The following is a 27,554-nucleotide window of genomic DNA, read 5'->3' on the forward strand; positions in this document are numbered from 1 at the left end:
CCATCCAAATAGTGACTTGGACCAACCCATCTTATGCCTGATGAAATCATACTATAATCAATTGGGGTTTGCAGTGTTATTGTAGCTGTGTTGGTCCCTGGATGCTTGAGAAACAAGGTGGGTGAGGTAATACCTTTTATTGGACCAACTTCTGTTGGTGAAAGAGACAAGCTTTCGAGCTACACAGAGCTCATCTATCTTGTCTCTCTGTCCAGTGATGGAGGTGTACATTTTACTAGCCCAGTTTTTCTCAGGACAGATATTCAGTTCCATGTTACTAAGAGAAGATTGGGTAGAAATGTAGCTGAGTCATTTGTATCTGACCTTTTTGATGTAGGAAGTGTCCTGTCCCAAAACTGTGTGTGTTCTCCCTTGTTTTTGTCCCACAAAAAGATGAAGTTGGGAACTGTGGTAGTGTTAGCCTGCCCTGCTAATCTTCATATTTCCCATGCAAACTCAGCAAATACTTGTCTGGCTTCTGCTAGAACTATCACGATTTAACTGTCCTTGTTGACTTCTGTTTTCATGCAGATTATGGCCCATGTGATTTGACCAGGCATGGTTTCTGTATCAACACCATACATTATACAGTAGGTCAGGATGCTCAATATCACTATTGGGTTGGGTTTAGAGATTAAAGGAATGAGAACTGCGTGCACACACACAAGAGGCTTATCTTTTCTAAACTGAAGTCAGGGCATGATTGATTCTGGTCCGGCCAAGTAGATGGCTGGGTTTCAGGCATCTCTAAAAGATAATCCTGACTAGCCAGTGGCCTACTCTGTCAGTGGCCTAGTGGGAAATGTTTTCTTTTGTCCTTTACTATGTATATGGCATATCCTGAACCATCTGTCCCCATACACAATACATATGTTACAGAGTAGACCCAAGGTTAGTGAGAGATGAAAATGTTGAATATCAATCATGCTCCATATCTGGTGGGCTAACTCGTACAGAATTTTAGACATAACGGAGAACGTGTGAATGAGAAGAGAAGCATCTGGATGAAGCTTCAGACAAGAGAATTGATGACTGATAGATATGGAGAACTCTGTAGAGGACATAGTACAGATGGTATGTGCCCCTTACTTTATTATGAGGGATATCTCTACTATGCCAAATCTATAATTATGAAGAGAGTAGGGAAATATTTTCACTAATTTTATTTTTCCTCTGCTCAACATAATGATTTCTCAGAGATCAAACTGAATAACAAACATCAATCTACGTGGCTGGCCAGCAGAACTGATACGTCCCTTCTACATGTAGTGGGGCAGGATTTGGGGGAGCCCACACAGTGGGTGGACAACCTCTTTGCACCGTGGAGCCCAAATCCATGGAGAGTCCTTGCTTTCTTCTACACAGTGGTGATTCTGGGACAGATTGAGGCTGGTTTGGTCTGTCACTGTGTGAATCCACAAGCCTTTGTCCACCCTGTCACATGCATGCAGGAGTCACAGAGGCTACTCCAGCCTTGACATTGAAGTAGCAATCACACAATGGCCTGATCTCAGAGTTGCTTCCTCAATCTCAAGCCTCAAAGGAGCTCCCCAGTGCAAACTGCAGCTACTTGGACTTTGTGTTGGTGTGATAGTATTTTGGCCAGTCAAGCAGAACCTTACTTTTATAATGCTAGTTTTATGAATCTATATACATTCAGACATAATGCACATCAACAAAAGACAGCACAGCCTTTCTTTGGGGCTTGTCTATAAATGAAATTATTCCTGAGTAGTTATTCTAAAGTAACTCCATTTGTGGACACACTTAATATGGAATGAGTGCCTTGTTTCTCTTTATCTTAATGCAAAGTGGATTAAGCTAAACAGGAGCAAGGCACTCCTATTTCTGTAGAAGAGTGCCACACATGGAGTTATGTAGGAATGATTGTTGTGCTTTAAATTCATGCAAGTGTAGACCAGCCCTAATTTACTCTTTTTTTTTTTCTTTTTTTCCCCCATATTTGTGGCTACTGTCAGTCTGCACAGTGCTTCTAGCTATATGGTGGGGAATTTGGTGTTTTTCAGATGAGCAATATATTTGGATCATTTAGTAGGACCCCCTCATGTTTTTCACATTATCCTGAGATAAAACATTGTCATTGGCTTTGGTATCAGAACCTAATCTCTCTTGAATTTGAGTTTCCTAATTGACCCAGTTGCACTTTGGCTCTATTTCACCAAGCCAGCTCAGTGTCATTATTCTGAATGTGATGGTGGCACAATTATAACTAGCACATTTTCTTTCTCATGATGAATGATCCTAGTCAGACTTTAAAGTATTGCCTTTATCAATAATGAAGAGTGCCAGGATTTTATTTTTTGGAAATATTTTCAGTTTTTTTTTTCTTTTAACGATGCAGAGAGAGTGATTCCTGTGTTCAACAAATTGATTTCCTTTGTGACCATGGTATTAATCACCAAAATTCACTGTAAGCAAGAAATCTCAGCTATATTATCTTTTGAAATAGCTATAATTTTTTTGGGGGGGGGGCAAGAGGGGGACAAAGAGACCTATGAAATGTAATGAATTTTGCTGGTCTTTCTATAATAAAAATACAATTTCTTTTCTTTGCCTTGATTTAAGCTATACTAGGGGGCATTCTTTTCTGAATTCAGTCCAGCTAATTGATTTTTAACTAACAAATATTGGATCACTTTAATTGTTTTCTGCACCAAAGTCAAGAAAGCTACTAAATATCCCATCTGACATTCAGAGAATAAAACAAAATGAATACCAAAGTCATAATATTGTCCTTATAGAATGAAAGGGACTAAAGTAACTAGGGCATACTGTTATGAAAAGGAGTCTTAAAGCATTCACAAGTATAGGAGGAGGAATTTTGGAGACTTCTCTAGCCTTTGCATCATCCTCAGAAACCAGAAAATTCCAAGAAGAAAAGGGAGCAAGACAACAGATCCCACAGATGCTCATACTACTTTGCCATATTGGCAAGAGCAAAAGGTATCTTGCTCCCTAAGGGAGATCCTGGGAAAGTTCTAGAAGACACGTCACAGAAGACCATTGGAAAGACACTCTAGTGTACAAGTCCAAAGTAATCAGAAACCCTCTTTTGGAGATGATTATTGCACCCTTAATGTATTGCACTGATTGTGCAAAATATTATAGAAAATAAAAGCAACGAAAAGTCTGATGGTACCTTAAAGACTAACAGATTTATTTGGGCATAAGCTTTTGTGGGTAAAAAACCCCACTTCTTCAGAAGTTTTTTACCCATGAAAGCTTATGCCCAAATAAATCTGTTAGTCTTTAAGGTGCCACCTGACTCCTCGTTGTTTTTGTGAATACAGTCTAACACGGCTACTCCTCTGATTATAGAAAATGGAGCTTTTCAGATTGTAAGAGTTCTTGTGCTGAATTTTTCTTGGCATTTCCACAGACAGACCCTGAAAGAGTGGCCTTTTCCAAATGGTGGGATGGACCCTTGTCTCAGGAAGTAATTCTGAGTTCAGGGCAGGGGTTGCTTCCTAGCTGGGGAGAAAACTGCTTTGGTAAGTGGCAAGAGGAGAATTACCTTTGTACCATCTGCCATTGATGAACAGATGTGGTTCTGTTGCTACTGAACTCACACCTGTGCCCATTATACATGGCTCAGCCTGGCTTTGCAAACTCACCAAGAAGCAGACTTTGAGGTCACAAAACAAGATGATTATGCTGTGGAACTGTTCTTAGGACACAAGAAAGCCAAACAAAGGAACCCATACAGATGCCCCTTAATAGCATACTAATGGAATATTTCTAAAAATGTCTGGTCTGTGTAACAGGGTTTAGAGGTCTTTGTGGAGAGGGGATGCTGTCACTGTGAGAGACAGAAAGTGGTTCTGGTACATGATCAGGTGTTATAAAGAAGCTCATGCTGCCGACTAGCATTAGGACTGACCCCAAACTTCCATGAGTAGGGTGGGCTAAAGCTCTATTTCTTCATTAGAATTTTTCTGCCTTCCTCTCTCTACCATATTTTTCTCTGTCTCTTTCTTCAGTCTATTCTAGGCAGAATCCAACCCACTGTTGGCTGAGATCTAATTTCACTTTCAAACCTACAATGTTTGAGTGAGTATGACTCAAAAATCTCTTACTCCTAACTAGCAAGGGGATTACAGGGATCTCCTGGGTTCACCAAAGAGTGACATGTTAGGTCTCAAATAAAAGCCAGGGTCACACTGGTCATCAGTATCATCGCAAAATTCATGTGTAAATGCTGTGTAAGTAGTTGTCTACACTGAAAACTCTGTTCCTGAAATCTCTGTCAAGGGACTGGTCACCAGCAAAGGTGACAAACAGATTTTTCTGTCAGACAAGAAAGGTTTATCTATCTGGCTGTTTAAATGTAAATTAAGTATTATATATTTCACAATGGATCCTCTCACCAGTCTGAATTGAATGTTAATAAAGGACTGTGAAAACTTCATAGAGAGAAAAGTAACAAGAAGAAAATACTGGGGAGGGAAGAGAAGTGGAGAACCCGATCTTGAGGTGCACATCAAAGGTTTACTTTAGTATATTTGAGAGAGAAAGAGAACACCTTGTCATCCTTCACCTAGGAATTAAATGGACAGCAAGTTTATTTCATGAAAGCGGGATCTCAGCCAGACTTGTTTGAAAATGCTGGAAAGAACATTGGGTGAGTTAAGCTGCTTTAAACAAGAGGATAACTTGTCAGTTAAGCCTCCAGAAAGCATGTTATGATTTTATTTTATATGTAACAATTTGTTTCCAATATCCTTACTCACGGTCACTTGAATCTATGTTCTCTTGATAATAAATGTGTTCCTGTTTTCATTATAAATACATCTAAGTGCTGTGGTATTAAGCAAAGTCGTGATCCTGGGTTGAATCTTAAAAGTTGGTGTGTACTGTTCCTTTGAAAACAGCAGACCAGGTAATTCTGTGCACGTTCAGTCGATAAGGGGCTGGACCATAGACATGGACGCCATAGGTGCTCTGGGATGGGAGCACCCACAGGAAAAAAAATAGTGGGTGCTCAGCACCCACTGGCAGACCTGTGGATCAGCTCCTCCCGCTCTCCGCCCAGCACCTCCCACCCACCACGGATCAGCTGTTCAGTGGTGTGCAGGAGGCACTGGAGGGGAAAGGGAGTGGGGGAGGAATGGGGGTGGAGGCTTGGGTAGAGCAGGAGCAGGGTTGCGGGTTGGAGGAAGGGGTGAGGCCTGGGGCAGAGCGGGGGTCAAGCACCCCCAGTATCTGAGTAAGTCGGTGCCTATGGGCTGGACACTGCAGGGGCTGCGCTGAGGACTTCGGGGGTGGGGTGTGCATGTCACACCAGAGAACAAGGCCTGTAGAGGCCTGGAAGGCACTGCCTGTGCTGCCAGAGACTGGTGATTTATGGGCGTGGAGCCACAGTAGGCACAGACAAGACTTCCTCCACACCAAGAGGAAGTGGTGGTGATGTGCCTAATAACTCTGGGTACCCTTGGGGAGTGGGTCTGAAGTTAATCAAAGTTAGCTAATGTACTGTAACCTTGTTAAGTGTTAAAAATAGCAAAAATATCCAAAATGACATAAATGCCTCCTTTATCCATTGCACAAGATATAAGGAGTGAGATCCTGCCCCTGACTGAAGTCAGTGGGTGTTTTGCCGTTGATTTTAGTGGGACCAGGGTTTCACCCAAGAGGTACAATTTGATGGGGAAACCTCAAGATGTTCAAAGATTCTCTTTACTTCAGATAAGAACCTTCAAGGTTGGATAGTTAAGAGAACTAGCCTACGTTTTCTGTTGTGCAGATCAGGACTGGAAGTCTTACAAAGGCTGGCTGTCCCACAAGACTTTCTCGTGGTTTCGTATCTGATCATTCTGGCAACACCATGAAAACAGCCTTTATTACAGTATTTTGGTGATTGTTTCTAGTCATAGCTGGTTTGGTTTACATTCAGATTTGTTTTAGTGATAATTGGGAGTCCCGGGGACAGGGAGGAGAGTGGGGGGCATGAGAAGATGTTTTCTTGTTTTATTGGAACCACTCATTCACCTGGAAGAAGTTTTGTTCTGAAAACTTGCTATATTTTGGTTAAACTGAAACTTTACCTGAAGTATTCATTTGGGGCATGGTGGGGAGAAAGCCTAGTATATCAGCATTCTATACTATATGATAGGCGTTAAGGCCCGAAGGGACGACCTGCACATTCCAGGCCACAGAACCTCACCCACCCACTCCTGTAGCAGGCCCCTAACCTCTGGCTGAGTTACTGAAGTCTTCAAATCTTTCAGGTCACAGAGAAATCCACTTTTTACTCTAGTTCAAACCAGCAAGTGACCTGTACACCATGATACAGAAGAAAGTGAAACCCCCCCAGGGCCTCTGCCAATCTGACCCCAAGTATGGAAATCAGTTAAACCATGAACATGTGGGTGAGAACCACCAATCAGACACCTAGAAAAGAATTTATCTGTAGTACCTGAGCTCTCCCCATCTAGTATCCAATCTCCAGCCATTGCAGATATTTGCCAATAGCAGTCACGTTGTAGGCAATCTCTTCATACCATCCTCTCCATAAACTTATCAAGCTCAGAATTGAAACAAGTTAGTTTTTTGCCTCCCATCACTTCCCTGGGAAGGCTCTTCACTCCTCTGCTGGTTAGAAACCATCATCTAATTTCAATCCTAAACGTATTGCTGGCCAGTTTATATCCATTTGTTCTTGTGCCAAAATAGGCCCCTAACTTAAATAACTCCTGTCCCTCCCGGGTATTTATCCCTCTGATGTATTTATAGGAAGCAATCATATCTCCACTCATCCTTCTTTTTGTTAGGCTACGCAAGCCAAACTCCTCAAGTCTCCTCTTGTATGGCTATGTGATTTCATACTTATTTTTGTTCTCTTCAAAATTCAATCGCAGAGATCTGAAAACAGATCACTGATCTATTCCACCGTTCACATTAATGATATGCTTGATATCGTAAAACATAAGACATTTTGTTGCAACGAGTGACTGCTGTGATGACAAGATAGACAAGCCATTGTGGTAAATCATTACTTCATAAATAAGATTCATAACTGGCAAAGTAATGTCAGTAAAGAAAATGCTGAGCTCCTCTCTCAATATTTCCCCCTGCTATAGCTTCATCAAAGGACATGGCCTCCTTGTGGATCAAGTGTCACTGGAATCGATCTCTGACTAGAACCTTAAGGAGGACATCAAAAAACAGACCACCTTAAGGTCCACATGATAGCTGACTGTGTAGTACGCCCACTTCAGAATTTGTTGCTCTTCCATTCTAATAATATGTCCGTACAAGAAAGCTGCTGAAACTAAACCAGTGCTGGGTTTCTTGGTTCAGCATTGAATATCCTCATTTCTGATCTTGTCCTGCAATTTGATATGGAGCAGCTGATGAAGACAATGAGAACTGAAAACCTTAATCCAGTGGTCTTCAGCTTTTCTCAGTGCCCATGTTTCACTTCCATACAAAAGAGTTGGTATAAACATGGTTCTATAGATCTGCAGCTTTGTAGCAAACTTGATGTCATGACCATCGTAGAGAGACCACTGGGTAAACTAAGGCACTCACAGGCCCAAAACTTGGCAGCAGCTGCTGCCATACAAGTGTCCACAGCTTTTGAGTATCATCCAATACAGTCTGAGGCTGCCTAGATACTTAACAATTGCCACCTGCTCAATGTCCCATCTGGACGGGTTAATCCTGACCTGGTTGTAATCTGGAGCTCAAGGCTGCTTGATGATAATGCCAGGGACTTAGTTTTATCTGGATTATTAACCAAACCAATGTGCACTGCTTCTTGCCCAACCAGATCAGACATCAATGCAGCAATTCATCAAACTGATCAAAAAAAAAAAAACAACAACCAAAAAAACCCCAGAAAGTCATTGGCGTACTTGAGATCTAAAAGCAGAATGTTCAGCTCAGCCCCCCAACTGTTGCCTTTTCAAGCTTATCCATCAGCTCATCAGTGCCAATACTGAACAACGATGGTGACAGAATGCAACCTTGCTGAACTCCTGTGGAGATGGGAAACCATGCTGTGTATCTACCGTTGACTAAATCACAGCTTTCCATTCCATTATAGAGCTTTTCTGTCAATGACACTATCTTCCCTGGGATGCTGAGTCACCTTATCAGATCCCATAAACTCGCTAAATGCACTGAATCAAAGGCTTGATGGAAGTCTAGAAAAAGTGCTCTAACTACAGTTATAACTACATTTTAAGGGACTTTTATCTATTTCTAGAAACAAGATAAAATGTACCACAGTTAGATTTTATGGCAGTGTTTTGATGCTGACTGTAATTTTACGTAAATATATTACCGTGATTGATGCAGTAGAACCAGACTAGTACTGCAAGGAGATCATTGCAAATAAATATATATGGAAAAAGTAGTACAGAATTTTAGAACTGTTAGGGTATGTCTACACTACGGGATTAATCTGAATTTATATAATTCGAATTTTGGAAACAGATTGTATAAAGTCGAATGTATGCGGCCACACTAAGCACATTAATTCGGCGGTGTGCGTCGATCTCCAGAGCGTTGCACTGTGGGTAGCTATCCCATAGCAATCCCATAGTTCCCGCAGTCTCCTCCACCCATTGGAATTCTGGGTTGAGATCCCAATGCCTGATGGGGCCAAAAACATTGTCCCGGGTGGTTCTGGGTACATCCTCCCCCTCTCCAGGGAAGCAACGGCAGACAACCATTTCGCGCCTTTTTCCTGGGTGAACAGTGCAGACGCCATACCACGACAAGCATGGAGCCCGCTCAGCTCAAGACAGCAGTCATGAACATTGTAAACACCTCGCGCGTTATCGTGCAGTTTATGCTGAACCAGAACCTGCAAAACCAGGCGGCGAGGAGTAGGCTACGGCAGCACGGCAGCGAGAGTGATGAGGACATGGACATGGAATTCTATCAAACCACGGGTCCCGGCACTTTGGAGATCAATAGGGCAGGTTATAGCTGTGGAATGCCGATTCTGGGCCCGGGAAACAAGCACAGACTGGTGGGACCGCATAGTGTTGCAGGTGTGGGACGATTCCCAGTGGCTGCGAAACTTTCGCATGCGTAAGGGCACTTTCATGGAACTTTGTGACTTGCTTTCCCCTGCCCTGAAGCGCCAGAATACCAAGATGAGAGCAGCCCTCACAGTTGAGAAGCAAGTGGTGATAACCCTGTGGAAGCTTGCAACGCCAGACCGCTACCAGTCAGTCGGGAATCAATTTGGAGTGGGCAAATCTACTGCGGGGGCTGCTGTGATGCAAGTAGCCAAAGCAATCACTGAGCTGCTGCTACAAAAGGTAGTGACTCTGGGAAATGTGCAGGTCATAGTGGATGGCTTGGCTGCAATGGGATTCCCTAACTGTGGTGGGGCGATAGATGGAACCCATATCCCTATCTTGGCACCGGAGCACCAGGGTACCCAGTACATAAACCACAAGGGGTACTTTTCAATGGTGCTGCAAGCACTTGTGGATCACAAGGGACGTTTCACCAACATCAACGTGGGCTGGCCGGGAAGGGTTCATGACGCTTGTGTCTTCAGGAACACTACTCTGTTTAAACGGCTGCAGCAAGCGACTTACTTCCCGGACTAGAAAATAACCGTTGGGGATGTTGAAATGCCTATAGTTATCCTTGGGGACCCAGCCTACCCCTTAATGCCATGGCTCATGAAGCCATACACAGGCAGCCTGGACAGGAGTCAAGAGCTGTTCAACTACAGGGTGAGCAAGTGCAGAATGGTGGTAGAATGTGCATTTGGCCGTTTAAAAGGTCGCTGGCGCTCGTTACTGACTCACTCAGACCTCAGCCAAACCAATATCCCCATTGTTATTGCTGCTTGCTGTGTGCTCCACAATCTCTGTGAGAGTAAGGGGGAGACCTTTATGGCGGGGTGAGAGGCTGAGGCAAATCGCCTGGCTGCTGATTATGCGCAGTTTCATGACTGGCCAGGCTACGGTGTGAAAGTTCTGTTTGTTGAAAACCCGCCCCCTTGATTGACTCATTCCCTGTAAGCAAACCACCCTCCCCCCTTAAATCACAGCTTGCTTTTAAAGGAAATAAAGTCACTATCGTTTAAAAATCATGTATTCTTTATTAATTGATTATAAACATAAGGAGAGAACCGACAAGGTAACCTGGGTGAGGTTTGGGAGGAGGATAGGAGGGAAGTAAAAGGCCACTGAAAAAATTCAATATAATGACAGCCTTTTGGTTGGGCTGTCCACTGGGGTGGAGTGGGAGGGTGCACGGAATTTCCCCCCTCCCGCGTTCTTACACGTCTGGGTGAGGAGGATATGGAACATGGTGAGGGGGGGAGGGAGGTTATACAGCGGCTGCAGCGGCAGTCTGTTATCCTGCTGCCGTTCCTGAAGCTCCACCAGATGCCGGAGCACGTCTGTTTGATCACGCAGCAGCCCCAGCATTGCAGCCTGCCACCTCTCATCTCGAGCATCCCTCATGACCTCACGTTCACTGGCATCTTTCCTGTGTTTAGATATCGTGTCCTTCCACTCATTCAAATGAGCTCTTTCATTGCGGGTGCATTCCATTATTTCCGAGTACATCTTGTCTCGCGTCCTCTTTCTCCACCGCCTTATCTGAGATAGTCTTCGGGACGGAGGAGGGAGGCTTGAAAAATTTGCAGCTGCTGGAGGGAGGGTTGAAAAAAAGGAGAGACGTTTTTAAAATGATACATTTTACAGAACAATGCTTATACTCTTTCATGGTGAACAACACTATTCACATTACATAGTACATGTGATTTCAGTACAAGGTCGCATTTTCCATCTTAATATTGAGTGCCTGTGGCTTTGGTGTTAGAGATCACAGACGCAGGTCCGGGCAACAGAATTCAGCTTGAATGCGGCCATGGTAAGCCATTGTCTTTCGGCTTCTGTGCCCTCCTTTCCCACATACCAAGCAAAGCCCGTTGACTGCTGCGGTTTTCCTGTTAACCTTCAGCAGCAGAAAACAAACTAACCCCCCCCTCCAATCCAATTCTCTGGGATGATCGCTTTATCCCACCCCCCACCGCATGGCTGGTATCAGGGAAGATCCCTGCTAGCCAAACGCGAAAAACTCAGGGCCAATTCCCTCCCCCCCCCCCATGCAGGGAAGGATTTCTTTTCAGCCACAGGCAAACAGCCCAGTAGGAACGGCCACCTCTGTCCCCTTAATTAAATTCCCGTATTTCAACCAGGTTACCATGAGCGATATCACTCTCCTGAGGATTACACAGCGAGATAAAGAACGGATGTTGCTTGAATGCCAGCAAACACTGGGATCATACACTGCCAGGCTTTGTCATGCAATGATACCAGATTACTTGCTACTAGCATGGCGTGGTCAAGTGTCCTACCATGGAGGACGGAATAAGGCTGCACTGCCCAGAAACCTTGTGGCAAGGCTTTTGGAGTACCTCCAGGAGAGCTTCATGGAGATGTCCCTTGAGGATTTCCACTCCATTCCCAGACACGTTAACAGACTTTTCCAGTAGCTGTACTGGCTGCGAATGCATCCCAAGTCCTCAGGGCAAAGTAATCATTAAAAAATGCTTGCTTTTAAAACAAGGTTTATATTTTAAAAGGTAAACTCACCTGAGGTCCCTTCCATTGGGTCATGGTCTTGGATTCTGGGTTGGGAGGGTACTTCAGTCAGGCTGAGAAAAAGTTCCTGGCTCTTGGGAAGAACGGAGTGCTGTGTGCTCTCCGCAAGCTCATCCTCCTCCTTCTCCTCCTCTTCCCCATCCGCAGAATCCTCAGGTGTGGCTGATGAGATTACCCCCACCTCGGAATCCATGGTCAGAGGTGGGGTAGTGGTGGCAGCCCCCCCTAGAACTGCATGCAGCTCGGCGTAGAAGCGGCATGTCCGTGGCTCTGACCCGGAGCGACCGTTTGCCGCCTCTGTTTTTTGATAGGCTTGTCTGAGCTCCTTGACTTTCACGTGGCACTGATCTGAGTCCCTATTGTGGCCTCTCTCCATCATGCCCTTGGAGATTTTTTCAAAAGTTTTGGCATTTCGTCTTTTTGAACGAAGTTCTGCTAGCACTGAATCCTCTCCCCATATAGCGATCAGATCCAGTACCTCCCGTACGGTCCATGCTGGTGCTCTTTTTCAATTATCGGCCTGCATGGTTCCCTGTGCTGATGAGCTATCTGTGGTCACCTGTGCTCTCCACGCTGGGCAAACAGGAAATAAAATTCAAATGTTCGGAGCTTTTCCTGTCTACCTGGCCAGTGTATCCGAGTTCAGATTGCTGTCCAGAGTGGACACAATGGTGCACTGTGGGATAGCTCCCGGAGGCCAATACCATTGAATTGTGGCTACACTAACCCTAATTTGAAATGACAATATTGATTTTGGTGCTACTCCACTCGGCGGGGTGGAGTACAGAAATAGATTTTAAGAGCCCTTTATTTCGAAATAAATGGCTTTGTTGTGTGGACAGGTGCAGGGTTAATTCGATTTAACGCTGCTAAATCCGAATTAAAGTCATAGTGTAGACCAGGCCTTAGTTTAAAATGCCTTGCTGCTTTATTATAAGGGTAATTTGGAGGTCTTCTTGGAAAATCCTATAAACTTTTGAGAAAATAGGTTCAGTGTTTTCTACTCCTTTTGCCATGGTTTTGTACTGTGTATGAACTGCCTGCCTTGGAGGCAAGTTGGCTGTGATCCATATGATTATATTTAAAAATAGGGTAACTTTCCTTCAGTTCTTTTTTCCTCAAATGCCCTCTAGCAAATGTTTTTTGAAGTGATTTTGTGGATATTTTATTTAAGCCCACACATGCAGTTTAAAAAGCTCTTAAACTGTCTCATTATTGTATATGCTCTGCACAATCTATATAGTAACACCTATCAGAACACCTTCACAAGTTATCTGATGGAAGTAACTATGAAAGCAATCTCTAATTCAGAGATGTTGCTGCTAGGAACTTGAAAATATGTAGAGTGAATAATCAAACAGGTGCAGGAGCTGTGAACAAGTCTGGCACCGTGTAAAATTAACTCTCGTTCTGCAGTGTTCCAGTTTCCTTTGGAAACAGATATTATATGATGTACAATTAATTATGATAGTGTTTTGCATTATGCCACTACACAATATACTGTGTAGTGGCAAGAATGTGGGTCAAACTATAGGACTCTATTCCTAGCTCTCTCTCTGACTTCCTGTGCGACCTTGGGAAGAATCATAATCTGTGTTTCAATTTATGTATATATAAATGATTCCATATTTACCTACTGCCCTAGGAGCTGGGAATTGAATAGCTCACATTTATAAAGTGCATTTAAATCTTTTTGTAAAGGTGCAAAGTTAACAAAGTACTTCCATTTTCATTGTAAACTGAGAAACCATGTTGTCTATCACAGCAACCCAACTATCTTTGCATGAAAATTTTTTCATGTAAGCCTACCATGCAAGTTATTAAGGAAATGGAAAAAGGGTCAAAAAGCTCTCTAATTGTGCTAATGATATTCAGGCATGTTTTTTTATTTGTTTTTCTATTTGGATATTCAATTACATCCAGGAATAATTATAGCAATTCTATATCAAGAAGGATACTTTTATTTTCCTGTAATTGCTACTTAACTGGGATTTGCTCTTGTGACATTTGCTGTCCTTTGGTGCTAACTGCATTTGAAACTTGATACAGTTCATATTTGTTTTATGGCTAAAAAGGCAATTTAAGAATACACTATAATTAACAATTATTATGGTTTTTAAATGTGGAAGCTAAATTTTAAACTTGTGCTGTGTGGAAAAACAATGAATAAATGAATGACGATGATCCTTGGTGAGCTAATTTATGAAGGCAACCAGGAATATAACATACTATGTTGGTGAAGGAAGATGGATAGTTTTGTAAGTTCTGTAACTCATGCTGGTCTGAGACAATTGTAAGCTACTATTTGTGGAGGAAAAATGGCAACTGGAGGAGGAGAATTACAATGTTACATGTGAGGTATCTCCCTTGAGTTAAAGCTGTGAGTAATGCCTGCCACTTACGTCTTGAAAGTGAGATGTCATAGCACACTACTAGGTAAAGCATGAAGGAACAGACACCATTCAATGTCTGCTAGCTTCTTTCCAAATTGTGGTGGATTTTGACCCGAACAAATGTCCACTAGGCACAAGTAGTCCCCCTGAGATCAAAAATGACTCTGTACTTTGGATGCAAGTCTATGCTGTGCCTCTACTTGGGGCAGCAGGGAAGTTGCATCACAGGGAGGGGAGGGGTGACAGAGCAAGGCCAGCTAAGGTACCTTTAAGCCATCCTTGCAGTCTCTCTTATTGGGACTGTTCCAGAGATTGGAGAGGCACTGCAGCATAATTTAGACAGCCTGAGGGCCTGTCAAAGTTATGGCCGCTTCTCCAGGCTGCCTGAAATCTTTCTAGCATTGCATGCTGTGGTTGTGTTCTGAGGCTTATCCCTACAGGCCCCCTACACTTAGGGTTGGCAATTTTCTAATCACACAAAACTGAATGCCCCGCCCCTTCCCTGAGGCCCTGGCCCCATTCACTCCATCCCCCTGCCCTTTGTTGCTCTCTCTTCCCCACCTTCACTCACTTTCACTGGGCTGGGTCAGGGGTTTGGGGTGAGAGAGGAGGTGAGGTCTCCTGGGTGGGGCCAGAAATGAGGGGTTCATAGTGCAGGAGGGGGCTCCAGGCTGGGGCAGGAAGTTGGGGTGTGCGGGGGGGTGAGGACCAGGGATGAGGGGTTTGAGGTGCAGGAGGGGGCTCAGGACTGAGGCAGGGGGTTGGTGTGTGGGAGGGGGTGCGGCCTCCAGAGAGGGTTCAGGGCTGGGGCAGGGGATTGGGGTACAGACTCTGGGAGGCAGTTAGGGTGCGGGAGGAGGCTCCGACCTTGGGCAGGGGCTGCGGGCTCCAGCCAGGCAGCACTTACCTCAGGTAGCTTCCGGTCGGCGGCGCAGCTGAGCTAAGGCAGGCTCCCTGCCTTCCCTAGCTCCCCCGGCTTCTGGAAGCGGCTGGTATGTCCAGCTCATAGGTGGAGGGGTAGGGGGCTCTATGTGCTGCCTGCACCCACAGGTTCCATTGGCCATGGTTCCCGGCCAATGGGAGCTGCAGGGGCGGCGCTGGGGGGTGAGGGCAGTGTGCGGAGCTTCCCTGATTGCCCTTCTGCCTATGGGCCTCATGGACATGCCAGCCGCTTGCGGGAGCCGCATCGGGAGACTGCCTTAGCCCTGCTGCGCCGCCAACTGGACTTTTAACGGCCCAGTCAGCTGTGCTGACCGGAGCCACTAGGGTCCCTTTTCGACCGGGCATTCCAGTCAAAAACCAGATGCCTGGCAACCCTATCTACACTGGGTCTTGTGAAGGTGTCTCCAGGAGGCAGCCTTATGGCTATCTCCATAGTGTCTGGACTACAGAAATCCTTCGCTGGCCAGATGGTGATTTTAAGGCATCTTTACATCACTCCAGCCTTTTTACCCAGCATACAGGGACTTGAGTGATGGTAAGGATCTCACCCTTGGTGCTTAAGTGCTTTGTTGGATTGGGACCATATTCAGATTCTTATATTGTGCTTATCACCATGCCTTCCACCTAACCAGTTATTCCACAACTACACAAAAAGCACATATCCACTTTGCCCTAGTCCGGTACTTCTTGTGTAGGCAAAACTCACACTGATTTGAATTGGAGCTATCCCTCCATGAGGAATACAGGGTTGGATGCTTAACACTGAATGCTGCAGATTGCATCCCATATGTGCATTCTTTAACCTAAAGAAAATATTTTGTACAAAAGCCTTGTGCTTCCATTCTGGGTTTAAGATACCCATGGGCATAGGCATCAGATCAAAAGGATTAAAACTTGGATGGTAAGCTGTTCTTTCATTTATTTACAGTGCAGCCTATATAAATGCTAATGAATGTGGTAGCAATTACAAATGATCTAATGGGGTCAATGCATGAACATATGTGGAGTAGAAAAACAACCTGATTCTCATTTTTCCTTACTGTGCTGTAAACTGAGAGCAACTCCAGTGGTATTAGTGGAGCTACATCAATGTTAAACAACTGTAAAGGGAGAATCAGGCCCAATATCCACATTATGTTATCCAGTAAAGAAAAAGTTACTGAAATGGTATCTTAGTGATGCAAAATAATTTTCCTGTAATGGTCAGTGCACACCAGTAATAAATTGTTTAAGTGGTTTAATGTTTCCCAGCCAACTGCTTTAAAATCAGTTGGAAAATCAGCAAATTGCTTCCCGTTCTGCTCAAAACAGAGCAGCATTGGACAGTAGTCATGGCACCAAGAATCTGTGCTTGGTAGCTGGAGACACTGTTCACTTGAAGACAGTTTGATCCTTCGCATCGGATGTTGTTGTTTCCTAGGGAATATATTGATAAATAAATATCAGCAAAGGACTCTTCCTCCATTCTGGAAAGTTAATGGAGAAGATGAAAAATCAATAAACTAGGATTGACGTTAGAAATATGGTCAGTGATATCTGTTACAGCATCTTACTCAAATGTGCTAGAATGTGTTTGAAATCTGACACGTTGGCATTCTTTCTAAACACAGAGCATCTCTTTGTAGCAGTCATAAAAAGCAAAGGACAAGCTGCAGAGTATTGAAAGAAGATCACTAGTCCCCCTGGTCCATTCTTCACCTTCACTATATAACTCCCATTGAAGTCAAACATTTGAAGTCAGCTGGAATATTTCTACCCTGAAAAGGGGAAAATCAGGTTTCTAGTGACAGAAATGTCTGAAATCAAACACATTGGGCCTGCTTCCCTGCTTGCATTCCACTGACAGATTCCCAGCGGGCTCCCAGTGGCAGAAGTGCCACTATGAGCAGAGGTGCAGCAGTACAACCTGTCTGCAAGTTACACTTCTCCAGAAAGTCTGGAGCTACTTGCTGTAGCCACAAAAGGGCATGGGGCTGACCTGGGAAATGCTGAGATTCATAGCACATTCTGAGCAGTCTCAGTGTGCCCTCTGGAAACTAGAATGGGATTTAAAACTGCCTTCCTTAAACAAAATGCATGTGGGAGCTCAACAATACCCCAGATGTCCTCTCTCAGGGTTATTCTCCTGTCAGCTCAGCTGCAGTTTGCACCTGCAGATGGGTGAATCTGACCCTGGTAAATGTTATATGCCACAAACCCTTAAACACATTGTAATTAGATATCTAGAATTTTTGGGATGGAAAAATGTGTGTAATGATGTAGTAAATACAGTGTGTGTATAATTAATATATATTATATAGATGTTTGGGTTTTTTTAAATAAATAAATTGGGATGAAGGGCACTAGGTATGAAGTGGTTACCGCTAGAAAGCCAATGTTTGCCAATGTTACAGAATTGTATCTGAGATGATGGTATCTCGCTCTTAAATATCACATTTTATCTGTAGATTGAAGTTTCACAATTTTAAGTATCGTTAATCGCACGGGGAAACTGAGGCATAGTGAAGTGTACAGTTTTATCTCCTATTCTAAGTATAGGATGCTACTGTGGTACCTTGGGTACAGTGGTTACCACTTAATTTTTTTTCTATTTAGGATAGAAAAATCCACAGTATTAGTTAAACATACCAAGAACAATTTGTAAAGATTGTAATGGCTATTCTTGGTGGTAAATGGTTGTAAATGTTGACATCTTGGTGGCAGACATGAATCGTGTCATTAGTGCATATCAGTAATTCCAATTTTATTTTTAATAAAGTGGCCTTTTAAAGGATTACTTGTCATAACTACATATTGCTTTTCGTATATTCAAATGTCCTCCATACTTAGATTGAGCCTCAAAGATACCGGACTGTTTTTTAATCAATGGTTTATTTTATATGACAATTTGCAAATAATCCCAGACTAATAAAAGGCAATGAGGTTTCACTTCTTACAAACATTTTGTATAATGCATATTGTCCTTCACCTACTTTCCAAAAATTCTGTGCAATACCAAAAGCAAATGGTAAAAATGAGACATCTGAATGTTTCCATAAAATGTTCAGAAATTAAAATAATGGCAGTACAGAAGAAAAAACCCATAAATTAAAATTCTGTGCTGGAGATCTGCACATGATCAGCCATGCTTGCTGGATAAGTCTGTTGGTTGTTGCCATGGCTACAAAAAGCCCGTGGAACCCAATGAGCTGTCTGCAGCACTGCTGAAAGGACCAGCCATTTTGCTTATGGAAAACAGTGTGACATATTATGCTGTGCTTTACCACAGAATAAACAAAAATCTATTCGCAGGAAACCGAAGAAACAGGCATATTAGTGAATAATTATTACAGCTGAGCGTGCTCTCAAGATGCCATTTTGACAAGCTGGTGGCTGCTGCTGCCACGAGCTGATCTGAGAGGGTGGAATGCAGAGTGATAATGCTGCATATCTGCTAACAGCAGTGGAGTAGGATTTTTGACTTGTAAAGGCAAGGTTTCTTTGCAACGTTATCTCAACAGCTCGCTAGCTGCTCAGAGTGAAAGCTGCTGACCCAAAAGAAGGGTGTTGCCCTCTCTCAACATTGTTCTTGTGCACTGCTGTTTTATATGAGCAGGCGCTGCTGAAGAAGCAGGTGTGCAGTTCAGATGGGCTCTGTATTGTAGGCTGTACAAACCAGGTTTACATGCTTCCTATTAAAAGATTGTTGGCTTAGGAGCATCTGCCTGTGGACTTATTCCTAGAAGGAGGCTACCGTACATCTCAGCTTATGTGAAAGAGGTAAGCATTTGTTTTGTTTTCAGTTTTGTAAATACCTTGAGCAAAACTTCATGCAAGGGAAACTGACCTACAAAATATTTACCATTAAAAGGAGACTTGAGCAGTGACTTGATTAGAACCTTTTTTGAATTACACTGATCGATCATTTTACAGATTATTTGTGTCAAATATTGTAATGTACCCTTCCAAATATTTGCTATTTTGAAATAATTCATTTGGAATAGTTCACAAAGTCATGTATACACATTTTACCCACACACAATAGAGATTTTTTTTATCCTGCTGTGACCTGTATTGTAGGAATTATGTGGAATATGAAACATTATAGAATTTGTGACTATTTTATTTGAAAAACCTTAAAATCATTCAATCTCTTAGTATTGCAGTACATGCAATAATAATAAATTAGATTTAAACTGTCCAACTGCTGCTGTGCAGTATGTAGGTCATACAAGAGAGCAGGCTTTGCACTAGTTTTTATGAACTGATGCCCCAATGTTGTGTTTGATTAGTTTCTGGTACTTATACTGTTAAGAGTCTAGGTAATAGCTGCTGCTCACACCTCCTTTTCAAAGATCTCATGCATTCCATGCTAGCACAGAGCACAACACACCCATTGTGTCCAACAATTTGGAGTTCAGGAAAAGAAAGGAAGCCCGCACTCCACATGGAGCACAAGTATAGTTATAGTATAAGATGGTTAAATTTCTTTTATTGCACAACCTCACTGGTATCCTAGCTGCTATGAGTGCTACATAAAATAAAAATGCTAAGACAAATGCACAGAAATATTTGAATATGATAGTTCTTGTGAATGGCTATGTGCTAAAATTATAGACTCTCAATTCCAAAATTAATTGCCCCTTGACAAGTAAAACATAATCTGATTGACTGACAGTCTTAGAGGCAGACAACAGTTATGTGGATTGAACTTGGTCAATAAAACTATAATCCTTTGGCACAGCCAGTGATCTGAAAATGTTTAAGTTATGTTAACCGGTAGCATTTCAGCTTCTGTAATCTAAGAACTCTCTTACTGAATACCATCATTTCTGACTGCTCATAATAACATTGAACATCTGAAATGGACTAAAACTATCCACTGACAACCCACCAGGAATTCTGATTCTTTGTTTACACTTGTAAAATGTGTTAATGCAATGTTTGCTTTAACTTGTATTTAACAGTTTTACAGATTTAAATCTCGCTTGCTACCTCATATACTTAGACAATAGGACTGGGCATGAGATTAATCATTACAAATCCCAGTACATAATTACAAAAGTAAATTAGTAACAAGTCACTATTGTATAAGATGGTGCAGTAACTGGGAGCCAAAGTCCAAGAGGTTTTCAAAGTGAGGATGTCCAGCCAATGCATACAGAATTAAATGTTACATTTGAAAACACTGCTACAGAAATGGAAGTCTCTTGTCCACCTGCCTCCTCTAAATTATTCCTTCAAAAAAGCCACATCTTCCATGAATTATGAGTTTATCTCTTCACCAATAATTATCCCTGAAACACCTCCCTTACCTGAACTACTGCTCTGTGTTTAGTCTTGTAGGCATCCTACTGTACATTCTTTGGGGCAGGGACCATGTCTTTTTCTATGTCTGTAAAGTGCCATATACATTTACAGAGCTTTATAAGTATTTATAATTAACTGTGTGTGTGTGTGAGATTACTTCAGCCATGTAAATAAGGGGTGGAAAGTAGGTGGAGCTTAATATTTGTAAAATGCTTTGTAAGCATCTAAAGAAAATGTGGGTGGTCATGATAAATTAATCATGCAAAATATAAACATTTTTTACAATACAACAATAGCAGCCAGCAGGTGCTAGCACTTTCCAATCACAAAGCCAAACACTGTACATTTTTCTAGTCAGGGACTATCTAAAAAGACAAAGAGAAATGAAGGCTGGCAGAATATAACAAAGTGTGATCACTTAGGTAATGATAGGCACATGTCTGATTAATTACACATTTGTTGGATTTAAAAAGAAAAACTTAAACACACTAAATTTCTTTTCCACAAAAATTTATTCCTCTTGTCTTTCCCCCACACCAGATCCCAGCTTTGCTTTCCCTCACATCAATTCCTGGTGTCCATATAATCCCTTCTTGCTGACTTTCAACCCCCTCTATCGACACTGATGAGCAGTTTGCTCAGGAGATGCATAAATGAAATAGATAAGTAGATGACTTAGTCAGCTAGTGACTTGTGGGCGTTGAATATTCAAGAGGAATTTAAATGAAGAGAGGGAAGAATTGCAACTAAACATTATATGCAAATAGACCAAATTCTGTGTTGGGTGGATATAAAATGAGGAGAGAGTTCAATCTTCAATATAAAAATCAAATCAGGAAAGCCACTGTTGAGTTTAGTTTCCAAAATGTGTCTCTAAAAAGGAATCTCCTTAGAAGAATATGAAGATTATATCAATTTGCCCTGAATGTTACATTTAGGGAAACAGTAGCAGTGCACATAGGAAGTAGGGGTGAAATCCTGGCCTCACTGAAGTTGATAGATTTGCCTTTGACTTCAGTGGAGCCAGGACTTCACCCAAGGTTTAAATCATTTTGTGTATCTGTAGATTGTGTGTCAAGTGACAGAAGCCATATTTCATCTGCAGTGGTGTCAATCATAATCTTTTCCCAATATGTTGATATCAAACTACAATAATGTATAGATGCTCTTCTTAGCAGAGTGAGCCAGAATGTCCCATGTGTCCCCATTATGTGGTGTGGTCATGAATAGTGTAGTAACACAAAATAGAATCAGATAAATGAGTCCTTATCAGAAGTCCTTGTCCAAACATAGGATGCCATACCCGTGGCAGGTACAAGAACAATGTAAGGGCGGAAAACTGGGATGGCCAAGTGAAAGAGCAGAATCAAATAAGGGCAATCATTTGGTGTTTTCCAATTTGAAAACATCATTAGATTTGACCAGAACAATAATAACTAGCAACAGGCCACATTGTGGACCATGAAATACCGTAACATAGTGGGTGAGGAATGCACGTACCGCATCTTGTACACACGCAGCATAAAGAAATGACTGTGTAGATATGTGAACCACAGTATGTTTGTTTGCAAACGGGGCAAAGAAAAGTGCCAGTATGAATGATGATGGATAACAGCACATGCATACAGATCAGTCTCAAACGTCAGTATACCAGAATCCGCACATCTGGCAAATTTCATACTGTGCAACACCATCCCTAGCCTAGTAGTATCTTCCTGTCCAATATGCCAATTAGAACAGGTATTTAATAAGACTCACCAGTGATGATGGGGTTCTTGAATTGGCAAAGTGTCTCAAATTTGATCATTGACCCCTATTTCTATTCCAGTAAGAGTGTCTATGTAGTAATGTTGATTGGGGCATGATTTGAGAGTCTCTTCTAATGTGGTCATTTGAGTCTAAGGAGAGTACTGATATTTTCATCTTGTTGCATTGCTCTGTATAGATATCCTTTCCAATACCATTATCTTGGTATTGTGTTAACATCTGTTGCACTCACTGCCAGCTACTACATTTTTTTAATAAGAATGTTGAGCATAATACATATATGTACAACATACCTTAGTAGTAGATTTTTACAGATCTTCGTTAGTGCACATTTTTACAACAAATGGCATCTAGACTTGTAATTGTCTCCCATTCAAAATCTATAATAAAAGTACACCACTAGAGTTGGTCAAAAATTAGTGTTTTGTGAAATATTTTCATTTTCTCCCATTTTTTGTGTTTAAAAAAAAAAAAATTCAAAAAGTTCTGATTTGTTGAAAACTAACTCCCCAAACATTAAAGCTTCCTTCCTCTCTTTCTTTTTCCATTTTGTCACTGGAAAGGGGAAGGAGAGAGAGAAAAGTCTTAAAAATAAAATCTGTATTTCCCCATTTTCATTTTCCAAAATCTATTTTTCATCCAAAACATTTTGTATGAAGAATGTTGGCTAGTTCTACATGCCACAAAAATATTTGTCTTGCTCTCTTTCTGTCAGTTCTGGAAATTAGAGATTTTAAATGCAATATATTGTAGAACTCTATCTGCAGGTAAAGTAAAGCAAAATGCTAAAAAGCACTTAGCTTAGTTTCTAAGGAATTATGTGATATAAAAGTTCATGAAGTATGAGAATGGGGGAGATGTATATAAAGTGAGAGTAAAGAGAAGTAAACACTTAAAAAGAGTCCTGAGGCAGACTAACAAAGAAAGTTTTGAATGAAACAACATTTTTAAATGACATGGTTCTTGAACTACAGTAAAACTCTGCTTTCAGTATTTTAGGACTATGAAATACAATATTTTTCTGTTCAAACATGTTGTGCCATGACAAAACACATCATAGCTAATGTTACTGTGAAACAGGAAATCCAATAACAAAGTGAGAGACTTTTCTTCTGTTATTTCCAGCTCCTCGCTCTAAATCAGTTTTTGTCGTCTTTTCTGAGCTTAGTCTGAATAGTGTTCTGTTTCATGCACTCTTAAAAACCTCACCCTCCTTACTCAATAAGGGGCTTCCCTTGAAGAGCACAGATTTGGCTATGACTAGAAGCTGAGTTTTGATGTCTCCAATGGAGTCTCTAGGCTGCCTTTTAGGATAAAAAAAAATTCTCTTTAAAAGCAAAATATTGTTGCACTGTTTTTTTTAAAACTCTGAGTACCTCAGAGCTCAAAAACTTTGCAAAAAACTGAAAAAAAAAATCTTGTCGTATTTTGGCCAACAGATTTGATCAGGTAAGTTTATCGTTTCATTAGATGACACTGATTTTTTAAAAATCAGTGAATTAACTTTGAATAATGAAAACTTTATTTTTCATAAGGCACCATGTTTGTTATGTCTTGAATATTAGTCTTCAAGGTGTACAAGTAAGTTTGTTTTACTATTACAGAAGTTTGAAAGCAATTAAGAAATCAGTCTGGCCCATATCAATCAGCCCCATAAAACATTGAATAGTTTATCAGCAGTCAGTGGTTAGGTTATTTAGGTTGCAAGTTGTATTTTCTAACATACTCTTTCACTTTACCAGTACCCCCATGAACAGGCAGATATGCCTGGGGGAAACTATGGGAAAGCAAAAGTGCTGTAGCTGCTAAGCGGAATCAATAACTGCAATGTTCATACCAGAAAATAAAGGGAACCAAACCCCTGTAGGCATATAAAACCGTAAAGTGAATCAGTGTCTAAAGATCCATTAATGTATTGGGCCTACAATTCTGCTAACAGAAAATCAGCAGGTGGGGCTGAAGGTCAACGTAGATGGGAAGTCCAAGGACACTTCCAATCATTGTTTCAAAATTTTGGATGAAACACTGAATATATACCAGGTCCAATTCCCTGTCCAGGGTCTGCCAGCAGAATCTAGGTAATGGGACTCCAGCAGTGGAAGTTCAGGATGCAAGCCAGCTGTAACTCAATAGGCGGCTCAAAATTGTATAGTGCAACTCATAAGGAGGACACAGTAGATCAAGGAAGGGCAAGGACAAGCTAGCTGTGAAATGTGCTTATTTGGTGTATCTCCTGGGCAATCTTCACAGAGGGTGAGGGCTTTTACTTAACCTCAGACTGAACATAAAACTGCTGTAGCCCAGGCAGGACCCCTGGGGAGAGCACTGTGCCATATATTCCACTTTCGTGGAAAGAAGTGTGGACAAGTAGAAATATGTGAAAAGTTCCGTGGAACATACGCTTAGTAGGCATAGATAAGACACTGTGTAGGATGTTATGTCATCTTGCTGTAACCTATGCTGTAGATAGCAGATAGCAGCCTTCTTAAGTAGCACAGCCCTTTATTTCTACATCCATGTCAACAGTGGGTCACGAGGGTACAGAATGTACAGCTGTTTGTCTTGTGGTCAAGTGATGTATGTATTTGCACCTGGTGCCAGATTTTCAAAGATATTTAGGCACCTGGTGGGATTTTCAAAAGCACCTGAATGGAGTAGGTGCCTGACTGCCATTGATTTTACTAAAATGAATATCTGTGGAAGAAGACCTTGACAAAGGCATTTTTGAAACATGATAAAATGACATAAAGCAATGAATACTGCTATCCTTGAGTATAAAGTATACAGGGAAGTTGTATTAGGGTGTAATGGTGGAGTAGTAGGACTAGATTTAACACATTCTGTAGAATCCAATGAGATTAATACATGAATGGAGTGGACTGGTTAGCAGAATCTGTAGAGATACAAATCCCAAAAACTACAAGTACAAATATAGTGTCAAGATTTTTCTACTGACCTCCTGACCAGAAAAATAATATTGAGTCCATTGTATTAAGGGATATCAGAAAAACAACTAAGTCTAATAAAACAGTACTAATGGCTGATTACAACTAACAATGTATAAACCAATTGAATCTTAGAACAGATCAGTGTTTAGAAAAGCAATTTTTGACACCATAAAATTGCTTCTTGGAACAGCTAGTGTAAGAGGACACAACAGCATCGGCTAGTCTTGACTGAGTCCTAAGTAATGTTGAAGAATTGGATCAAGAAATAATTATAGTTGATCTTCTGAGTAATACTGCCCCCAATATGATTAAGATCAACATGCTCAAGGGAGAAATTGTACCAAAACCTAGCATAGTGGAACTCAACTGCAGGAAGGATAAAGTTAAAATGGGTCTCTCATATTTACCATTTCTTATGACATGAGAACAAGGGGACTTTTAATCAAACTGAAAGGCAAAAAAATTTAAACTGAGATTTTTTTCCCCTTAACCTGTGGAACTCATTGCGACAGTATATCATTGAAATCAAGAGATCAGTGGAATTAGGATTTGGGGGGGGCATTAGGTGTCTAACTTCTATTGAAATTCAAACTCTCCTTAATCACCTTTGAAAACTCCAGCTTTAGATATGTATATAGATTGTGAGATCAACGGTTTCTTAACTATGATAAAATTAATAAGGGATATAAAACCCTTATGCTTCAGGTCATAAGTCAATTGTTAACTGATGAGAATTTGAAAGAAATTGCTTTATACCCAGGTTATTCCCTAATTGTCCACTACATTGTTTCTTGCTCTTTCAACTGAAGCATCTGGTACTGGCCATTGTCAGAGAAAGTACACTGGACCAGATGAACCCTGGGTCCAATTAGGTACAGCAATTCCTATTTTCCTCCTCTTCTTGTCAAAATACCATGAAACCACTAAAGTATCTTATATATATATATATATATATTAAAGAGTTGAGAGCTTTCTGAAATTAGATCTCCAAAAGGACTCCTCTCCACAGTGAATAGCATAATATAAATAGAGAGAGGGTAAACATAAGAATGGCCATAATTTGTCAGACCAATGGTCCATCTAGCTCAGGATCCTGTCTTCCAACAGTGGCAAATGCCAGATGCTTCAGAGGGAATGATCAGAACAGGACAATTATCAAGTGATCCCCATCCCCTGTTGTCCAGTCCCAGCATTTGGTAGTTGGGGGTTTAGGGACACCCAGAGCATGGGGTTGCATCCCTGACCATCTTGGTTAATAACCATTGATGGACCTATCCTCCATGAATTTAACTAATTCTTTTTTGAGCCCAGTTATACTTTTGGTTTTCACAACATCCCCTGGCAATGAGTTCCACAGGTTGATTGTGGATTGTGTGAAGTACTTCCTTTTGTTTGTTCTAAACCTATTTCCTATTAATTTCATCAGGTGACCCCTGGTTCTTGTGTTATGTGAAAGGGTAAATAATGTTTCCTTATTCACTTTCTCTACATCATTCATGATTTTATACACTTATCATATCCCCCCCTTAGTCATCACTTTTCCAAGTTGAAAAATCCCAGTCTTTTTAATAACTACTCTTATGAAAGCTGTTCCATACCCCTAATCAGTTTTATTGCCCTTCTCTGTACCTTTCCAGTTCTAATATATCTCTTTTGAGATGGGATGACCGGAACTGCACACAGTATTCAAGGTATGGGTGTACCATGGATTTATGTAGTGGCATATTATATTTTCTCTCTCATTATCTTTCCCTTTCCTAATGTTTCTTAACATTGTTAGCTTTTTTGATTGCCACTGCACATTAGGCAGATGTTTTCAGAGAACTAGCCACAATGACTCCAAGATCTCTTTTCTGAGTGGTAACCACTAATTTAGGCCCTATTTATAGTTGGGATAATATTTTACAATGTGCATTACTTTGCATTTGTCAACATTGAATTTCATCTACCATTTTGTTGCTCAGTCACCCAGTTTTGTGAAATCCCTTTGTAACTCTTCAGTATGCTTTGGACTTAACTATGTTAAGTAATTTTGTATTGTCTGCAAACTTTGATACCTCACTGTTTACCTCTTTTCCAGATCATTTGTGTATAAGTTGAACAGCATTGGTCCCAGTGCAGATCCTTGGGGGACCCCACCATTCACCTCTCTCCATTCTGAAAACTGAATATGTATTCCTACACATTGTTTCCTATCTTTTAACCAATTACTGATCTCTGAGAGCAACTTCCCTCTCATCCTATGCCTGCTTCCTTTGCTTAAGAGCCTTTGGTGAAGGACCTTATGAAAGGCTTTCTGAAAGTCCAAGTACACTATATCCATTGGATCACTCTTGGTCACAAGTTTGACCCCCTCAAAGAATTCTAATAGATTGGCAAGGTATGATTTCCCTTTACAAAAGCTATGTTAATTCTTCCCGAACAAATTGTGTTTATCTGTATGTCTGATGATTCTGTTCTTTACTATAGTTTCAACCAATTTGCCTGGTACTGAAGTTAGGCTTACTGGCCTGTAATTGCCAGGATCATCTCTGGGGCCTTTTTAAAAAATTGGCATTACATTAGCTATCCACCAGTCATATGCTACAGAGACTGATTTAAGCAAAAGG

At 41.4% G+C, this 27,554-nt stretch overlaps 1 protein-coding gene across 9 annotated transcripts in view; it reads left to right on the forward strand.

Moving 5' to 3' along the window:
* The window catches only part of SORBS2 (sorbin and SH3 domain containing 2), a 399,306-nt gene that overhangs the window by 82,560 nt on the left and 289,192 nt on the right, over window positions 1-27,554 (forward strand). For 3 of the 9 annotated variants that reach the window (XM_054031116.1, XM_054031121.1, XM_054031122.1), the window contains exon 1: window positions 18,162-18,700. The exons of 3 other annotated variants lie outside the window; for them this stretch is intronic. The gene's annotated coding sequence lies outside the window, so the exon portion shown is untranslated. Of the gene's footprint in view, window positions 1-18,161; window positions 18,701-26,582; window positions 26,637-27,025; window positions 27,326-27,554 lie in introns of those variants that run through there. 3 more of the 9 variants (XM_054031118.1, XM_054031117.1, XM_054031123.1) reach the window with 3 other exon arrangements.

The sequence above is a fragment of the Malaclemys terrapin genome, chromosome 5 (genome assembly GCF_027887155.1).
Source record: "Malaclemys terrapin pileata isolate rMalTer1 chromosome 5, rMalTer1.hap1, whole genome shotgun sequence".
Lineage (NCBI taxonomy): Eukaryota > Metazoa > Chordata > Testudines > Emydidae > Malaclemys > Malaclemys terrapin.